Genomic DNA, 9,571 nt, shown 5'->3' with positions numbered 1-9,571 from the left:
CGTATCAACTTAGATGCAACCATTAGGACCTATAACACTTATACAAAGTGTATACATGTTCCTAATTGTGTTAACTTACTTTGTGAAGTTATTATGTGGCTAATTAGTTATATATATTCTTATTATATGATAACTAGGCTCGAACATGTGAACAAGTCTCCGTTTGACACTTAGCACGGTACCCGATACATCAATTCAATCTACTCACCACAAGTGAGTTTATACCTCTTTAATCAACCTTTTAAATACTTTTAAATGTTTTAAATACTTTATGGGGGGGGGGGGGGGGGGCGGAATACAAGTCAAATACTTATAGTTATTACATCAATCACATGTGATTGCATTAATCACATGTGATTAATAACTAGAAAACCAATGATTTTATCACTGTTCAACTGTTTATCAAACTGTTTCACTTCAAATGTTTTACAAACTCTATTTACTTATCAAATGCTTTTATTAAACTTTGTTTTACTTCTTATAAATTGCATGCCCATATATATAAATATATATATATCTATATATATATATATATATATATATATATATATATATATATATATATATATAAGTAATGTTTAAAGGGCTTAGGAAGGCCATCCGCCCTATTTCCTTTTCGCGCACTTAGATGTGGTCTGGTGGGATTTCGGGTGACCATCCGAAGGTCTTTTCAATATTAGTTATATATCATATATACATGTATAGACATAAAAGTACTTCCATATTCATATTTATCAGTACATCAATAGTTAGTTACCATCGGGGTAACACAATACATATACAATGATGCTAGAAACAATACATATACATATACTAGAAACAATACATATACAATGATGCTAGAAACAATACATATACAATGATGCTAGAAACAATACATATACATATACTAGAAACAATACATATACAATGATGCTAGAAACAATACATATACATATACTAGAAACAATACATATACAATGATGCTAGAAACAATTCATATACAATGATGCTAGAAACAATACATATACATATACTAGAAACAATACATATACAATGATGCTAGAAACAATACATATACAACTATACTAGAACGTGAAACAGTACATATACATGAATACTTTATTATTGTGATTTAAATCGGAGCATGACTTAACTGTCATGGCTCGAGTTGTAGCCAGAATTCTCTTGAAGGGAGAGCGTGAGTTTGTGTATAGATCTATACTGGATTGACAATCCTACACCTTGCTGCTAGCTACAGTCGGACCTGCAGGTCTGCGGGTGCCAAACGTCATTCCGTTATTACGACCATTCATTTGTCGTTGTTACTAGTCGGTAGTATGGTGCAATTTATCACGTAATGCCTTAATATAAATCTGGTTTAAGGTAGTTAGTACAACAGTAGTTCTTATAATACAAGGCTACAGTACTACAATGATTTACCCATTACATATTTTCAGTGATAACCTCACTTAAACGTTTATGTACAAACTATATTTTGTTAAATGATAGTTACATTTGGGAAATTACACACTTTTACATCAAACGAGCATACAAAGCAGTTAAGCCTTAGTAGAAGGCTACTTTAATAGAAAATATAGGTTTTTCTGAGAGATTCAAACTTTTACAAACAATTGCAAACCTTTACATACATTTTACAAACTTATACTTTATACATGTTCAAACATTTTTGGATGACAAATACCGACATTAAAATACTTATGAACTCACTAGCTTAATGCTGATAAACTCTTTCAAAATAACTTGTATTCTCAGGTCATCAGTAGACAGGTACCGAGGCCAGCTTTTGAGAAGATGGAGCGCATTCAAGACTCATCTTATTATTTTGATATACGTTATTTTTGGTGTCTATACTGTACAGAACACGCTTGTATTAAAATTATATATTTAATGCAATGGATGATGTTGTTTGCTTATTTACACTTACTGTGTTGTGATACTTACATGACGTCCTCCGCCCCAGAACGTTTCCGCCGTTCTTGGTTTTGGGGTGTGACAGATTGGTATCAGAGCATTGTTTATAGTGAATCAAGTGTATCAACCCATAAAAGATATACTAAACTATAAACCCATTTGGGATTAAAACACTCTGACCAAGAGTCTATACTTAAAATACTAAAATATTTAATTAAGTATACTAGTCTACATTCATACTAAAACCAGTGTCACAACGACAAGAACAAAAGTATTACGATTGTTAAATATCACAGGTAAGCTCGGGGATATATGGTCAGTCCTGGGAATGGCATAGCCTGATCAACTATGCTGGTCCGAGGAGTGATTAGCATATGCCCTAGAATGGTTGTGATGTGTTAACAAGTCTAAAAACTTACCAACAATACCACAAGAAGATTCAATAGAACCTAAACTTAAAACACTATAGGTGTATTTTGTACTACCAACTACTTGTATACTATATCTTTATACCTCTCTTCTCGTGTATATTTAAATGGCTGGATTCCATCACGGCGACCCGTACTTTCCAAATGAAGGCAACGTAGGATGGCTCGAAGCAGAGTCTGACGATGAACACCCAATCCCGTTGGATGATCATCAAGCTGAAGGCTTCTCAGATGGATCAGACTCTGAGCCTGAAGTCAACAACCTACCTCTAGTAGGTCAAGCCCTGAACAACAACCCTCGACCAGCTTTTCTAGGTCCTACTCCCTTGTGGGTAGATAACTTAAATCGCAGGAGTGACGAACAGGGTCAACCCTTACCATACTTTGAGGACCGAACCTTTTACAACGTCAGCGATGGTGGCTCTACTAACCGAGCTCTACCTGTCATCTTCCGTAGAATAGCTCGTAATGTCGAGCAAGGTCGAGCAGCCATCGACCGGGTCGTGGAGATTGATGCCAACTCTGGTGTCAACACAGTCCGTACTTGCCGTCTCGAAGAAGATATGGAACGGACCCGGAGAACCAATGAAACCCTACAGCAACATCTGGTTGCCTCCCAAGCAGAAGTCATGGAACTTCGAGCTCGTCAAAGGGCTCATGAACAACACCTTCAAGAGGTGGTACGTCAAATGAGAGACCTCAGGGTTCTCCCAAGGAATACTCATCGCCGTTAGATGATGTCTAGTACATCATTATCTTTTGGGTTAAGGATTTGCCTTTAACATCTGTGCTCTAAGTAGCACTTATCTGTAAAATATTTCTAACTTTCAGTACTCTAATTAGGAATCTAAGAACTGTCAAACTTTCTGTATCGTATGATGTAAGACTTACTGTTAGGTCAATTTTCATTGAACTCATTACATCAGTAATACCAGTATTATTGACAACTACTTACCCTGTGGGAAGAATCTGTACATTTGGGTTTTCCTACACATCTTTCTGGTTATGATCTCAAACACTCATTCAATTGTTGGGCTATGGTTAGTTAGTCCATGTGTCATTCGCACATTACTTACAAATTGATCCTTACCACTTTTCTCATCTTTATAAACTTATAGTTGAAAGATGCCTCCTCGCAAATCTACCCGGAATAACCCGACACCTCCACCACCTCCGGTCATTGATACAACAGCCCTAAATGCTGCCGTAGCTGCAGCAGTGGCAACTGCCATGGCACAGTATCACACTACTGATGCCAGCAGAGGTGGAACCCCGGTTAACTCCATTCCGGTTGAAACTCCTGTGCGCTCGAGAGAGTGCTCTTACAAGGATTTCACCAACTGTAAGCCGAAACCCTTCCATGGGACCAGCGGAGTCATTGCTCTCTCGCAATGGTTCGAGAAGACTGAATCAGTCTTCGAAATTTGTTCTTGCCCTGCTGCGAGCAAAGTCAAATATGCCGCATGCACCTTCGAAGGGAAGGTACTGACGTGGTGGAACAACCACGTTAAATCTCTAACTCTCGTCGTGGCCAACGACATAGGCTGGGATACGATGAAAGACCTCATGATTGAGGAATACTGCCCGAGGGGCGAGATCCAGAAACTAGAGCAGGAGCTTTGGAGCCTGACCATGAAGGGCACCAACATCATTGCTTACACCGCCAGATTTAGCGAACTGGTGGCCCTATGCCCTAATATGGTTCCCACTGAAGGGAAGAAGATTGAAAGGTACATATGGGGGCTAGTTCCTCCGTATCAGGGGAATGTCCTATCATCAAACCCCGCTACCTTTGACAGTGCCAAGCGACTGGCACAACGACTCATTGACCATGGTGTCAAAACCCCTGCAACCGCAACAACCCTAGCCATCTCAGAACCATCCAAACCTGATGACACCAAGCGGAAGTTCTGGGATGACAAGAAGAGGCAGCGAGCTACCAAGAAGCAGCAAATTGTGGCAGTACATGCTGCGGTAACCCCTGCTGCTACTGCTCCGACGAAGTAGTATGCTGGAAGTTTGCCGAAGTGCAACAAATGCAACTTCCACCACAACGGCCCCTGCCGTGAAATGCAGTGCTCTAACTGCAACAGGAAAGGACACACCGTCCGTTTATGTAAATTCCCGGCGCAACCGATCACGCAAGTCCCTGGCTCTAGCGCGAGCCCAAATTGCTATGGATGTGGCGAAACAGGCCACTATAAGAGGGACTGCCCCAAAGAGAGAAATGCTAGAGGAGCAGCGAGGGTACTAGCTATAGGCCACAGGGAAGCAGTCGCTGACCCGACAGTGGTGACTGGTACGTTCCTCCTCGATAACTCCTATGCATGCATTCTGTTCGATAGTGGAGCGGAGCGAAGCTTCGTAAACCACACATTTGCTCGCATGCTTAAACCACAACCACACGCACTCAAAGAACAATTCACAGTAGAAATGGCTAACGGCAAAACAGAAAACACCAGTAGCATATACTTAGGATGTATCCTAACCCTAGATAACCATTCATTCCCAATCGACCTCATGCCGGTCTCAATAAAAAGTTTCGACGTCATCATCGGGATGGATTGGTTGAGTCTTCATCGCGCCAACATCATGTGCTTCAAGAAAGAAGTCTGACTAAACCTTCCGTCTAACGAAACTCTTATAGTCTACGGCGAAAAACCTGGTGCGAGTCTTCGCATTATATCAAGTATTCAAACACAGAAATATCTGCGCAAAGAATACCACGCATTCCTTGCTCACGTCCTCGACACAAACCTCGAAACGAAAGAACTCAAGAACATTCCAGTAGTGAGCGACTTTCCCGACATTTTCCCATAAGAACTACCTGGATTACCTCCGTAACAACAGGTCGAGTTCAAAATCGACTTAGTCCCAGGAGCTACCCCAGTAGCCAAGTCGCCTTACCGATTAGTGTTGGGTTTTGAGCATTCTAACACTCCTAAGTGTACATGCAACCCTAAATACCTTGCATCTATGTTTTCTCTATTATACATTCAATAAGAATATCCAAGGTATTATCCTAATCTAGCATACAAAACAATGAGTGTAACAAGATAGAATACATACCTCTTTGATGTAGAAAGTCTTCATGAAGCTTGAGTGCCTAGCCCTAATAGTGTGGAAGCCTCAAATGGAATCACAATCATCAAAACAGTTAGAATAACTTGAGAGAGTTCTACACTTCATGAAATCGGATAGCCCTCTTCTAGAATAATACTAGTGGCCGATTTTTGTCAAGAATAAGATCTTTATATAGTGTTACAATTAGGGTAAACCCTAATTGTCATGACTTTCCATTTCCTTGGATCCATGGGTTCAAATACACCATGGAGCATCCATGGACCATCCTATGGGTTTTATCCCAACTAGATTATCCATGGAGCATTAGCCCACTATATAAGTATGGATGATTTACACAATCAACGCATATATTTAATTAGTCTTCTTTTGATCACTTAATTAATCCTAGATTAATTCTTGATCAATACTAATTAAATAATCTTATTATTCTTATTATTAATATACTAGAACTTATAATATATTAATAACCATAAGTGTCTTATTTCTCTCATTATAGTCTATCCAAGTGCATGATGGTATGCAACCCAAATGGACCATGCCGGGTCGGGTCAAGTCTTACCAATTATAGTTATGGACTTAGACATTAATCCAACAGTCTCCCACTTGGATAAGTCTAAAACTATTATTGCGTATGACTTCAGGAACCAACTGGCAATCGTAGCTCTCAAAAGCTTCTGTCGAACTCTGACCTTGTAGATGAACTCTGACCTTGTCAATGACTTGTCCATTAGATAGGGGATCATATAATCCTCTGTTCTCATGATATCAGCTGGAGAAATACATGGAACAACGTCGTACTTATTGTCCAGTAGTTTGTTTCCCGATTTTCGATTTGTTTGACAAAGAACTTAATCGAACACATCAATTCAGTTCTGACCGGCCGGTACATAGGTCACAACAAAATCATCGAGGGCCCTAGATATCGCTTCTATTTCTAGAAGGAACAGATAAACCTCGACTCATATACTTGTTCTACTACTTGTTGAATTGTACACAAAGTCACGTTTTATAACACCAAGTTACTGATGCGTTTACGTGCAATCAATGCACAACCAACTCATAGGTAACAACTCATATCTCTAGGTTTGAAAATTTATATGATATTACCGTCTCACGATCACTCGAGATAAATTCCATGAAGTGATACAAGTGAGCGTGGGTTTATTCCAATACTCATAACTTATGAGCACTCATGAATGTTGTAGCAACGATTGCCATGACTAAACCCATTTAGCCATCTACAAACCCGATTCATGACAGTCTTGATTCATACCTACTTCCAACATATGAACGACTGTGGAGTGTTTAAATAACTTAGTCATTCAGAAAGAATAACCTAGCTATTTTGGAAGTCAAAACATGCAAAGTGAAACACAATAATAATCGAATCTAATATGGTCTCAGAACCCTTTTGAATATAAATAAAACCACCTTTTATTTATCACCATATTGATTACACATTATTCAATGTTTCAAATAATCAACTTAAGACTTGAATAAAAAACAACAGTCGTCCCATGCTCCTAGCATGTACAATTTGTTTTTCTAAACAATAGTTATGCAATACCCCAAGTATGCACACTATGTTTGTCTATGATCCTTACATTGTGATGTAGATCAATTGAATATGATTCCAATGATACTCATTTCACAATCCCAAATCCTTATTGTAAATGCAAGAATTCCAAATTCATGTCATTTACTAAAATCTGTTAGATTCTAAACTTATATGCATTGATCCTCTTGTAATGATTATTCACAAAGTCACCAAAACCTTGTCACCAGTCATTACATAGTATTCCAAAGAAGGTTAACTTCTATGGAACGGAAGTCTCATATTCAAAGTACATTCCTTTGATCATCCTTTTTGCATTAAGGTTTTCTAATCTTACATAGATTGAATAACTTCCACCTATGGAGACATTTCCATAGTCCCATTTTGACTATCACTTCTGAACAAGAGTTACCTCTTTTCAGAAAATGTCAATATGGTCCTAGTAAAATTAACACTATACTTCCAAATGTCCTTGAGCAACCAATCTTTGGCAAACCTCAGATTGTCCTCGACAATTGCTTAATCAATTTAGTCATATCTAGTTCTAGACTTTTCCCTTCTCAATGCCTTAAGCATTTGGAAAAGATGAATATTATAGCGCATGCAATCCATCCTATATTCGAAGCATATGGGACACGATTCATGATGTTTGACATAAAGACATGATACTAGACCAGTCTTTTGCTACAATATTTTTTATTTGCCATGTTTTCAAAATTTAACTATGAAGAGGGATGCCGTAATCATAATCGAATTTTGAAAACGCAATATATATAAAATTTCTTCAAGTTGAACCATTCCAACACAAAATTCATATATATTCTTGACTAAAGATGATTAAAATCTCAATCTAAGCTTTAGAATTGAAATGAAGTATAATTTCCTCTCCCTTAATTATAGCCAAACAACTTTTCAACCCCTGCAACTTCACGAATTGAAACTTTGTTTTCTATAATTAACATTGCTAGCTTGCAACACTAATCATAATAATCATGCTCCCACTAACATGATGATTATCAGCATAACACTTATGCTCCCACTAGCTCTGACATATTTTCAGAAATCTGCTGGACTTCTGAAATTTAGATTCATACATCCTTTTTTAGATAGCTCACATGTGTGTCGAAACAATTTTCAGAACTATGAAAAGGGATGCCGTAATCATAGTCTCAATTGCTTAGGCATTTGCCATTTCTCACAAGTCCATGTTAGCGTGCCGGTTAACCACACGCGCTCCACTAACGACTTTTGAAAATGCAAATAACACAATTGCTATCTACGTAAAATCTACTTAGTGAAAGCGTTTCCTCACCATCATTTTCATGAATCGGAGAGAAACCTTATGACACTTAGATTTTATAGTGTATGAGTTCCTATCCATGCGAATATTTCAAAACCATAATCACAAGATAAGGTTAGTGACAAATTCAGCCTTACATGGATTAAACTTATTCAATCTTACTTTCTTGTCACCTTGGTAGCACAAGCCCCACCAATGCTTCCAAGTTGAACTCTAATAACTCACATGCAAATCCAACTTATTTGAAGTAGGTACAGAAATAAGAATTATGTCAACACGATAGGTTGCAAACCTTAAGTCGTGTGCTAGTGATAAATTACAGGTTTCACTCTTGATTAAATCTTGAAACTCTTTCAGGATCTTTAAGGCTCCCACTGTCCCCTTGACATATAAGTTTTCCTAGTCAAGAACCATTCCTTGACAAAACAAATATTCAAGGGATAGTGCGGATTCTTATCAAGACTAACACTTCACACAATTGGTCTTAGTTGGTCTTTGTCTCATCCAAGACATCACAACTTACCAATCTCAAATGTACAAGAGTATAAACATTTCACACTACATTTGATAAGTCTTTTAAACCTTACTTTATGTCACTCAATGTTACAATCTTGGAGTATGACTCTAAGAATTGTTTTGGAACGAAGTATGACTCATCTTCTTGATTTTAACCAATCCAACAATTCATGACCTCTCTTCTTAGCCATAACAATGCACTATGACGTCCTTAGAGTATGAATTTGTGATATGGTTTCTAAATCATTAAGATGATCATAAAACTGATACTAAAGTACTCTCCCATCTTTTTAGATTTGAGAAACTTTTATCCTTCTGCCTAATTTGATTCTTCTTATTCGCTCTGCCATACATTGGAACCTTTTCAATATTACAGAATTATACTTAACCTTATAAGTGTAATCATATTTACTAATCTTTAGTAAATCATGACAAATCAATCTTTGTGGTGGACCTTGACCAGTGCACACCCAGTGTACCTAATTCCTTAGTCCTTCAATTGACTCACTTATACATGTGATCAAAGAATTAGTCTTAATTTTTCAAAGATGAAAATTCTCATTCATCATACAATACAACTTGTATGATTCCAAGTTTCTGTCCAATTGAAACTTGGGTGATGAAAAACTTTCTTCATTTGGTAAATTCAGACACTACCACAAATGAAAGAATCAAATCCACTTTCCAATATTGCTATTACTGGAAACATATGAGCAACAATTTTCCACAGATGCCATTGTAAGGATATTTTTAAAATAAATAAAATTAAAACCC

The sequence above is a fragment of the Lactuca saligna genome, chromosome 2, assembly GCF_052625555.1.
Source record: "Lactuca saligna cultivar CGN05327 chromosome 2, ASM5262555v1, whole genome shotgun sequence".
Classification (NCBI taxonomy): Eukaryota; Viridiplantae; Streptophyta; class Magnoliopsida; order Asterales; family Asteraceae; genus Lactuca; species Lactuca saligna.
This window is presented reverse-complemented; position numbering follows the sequence as displayed.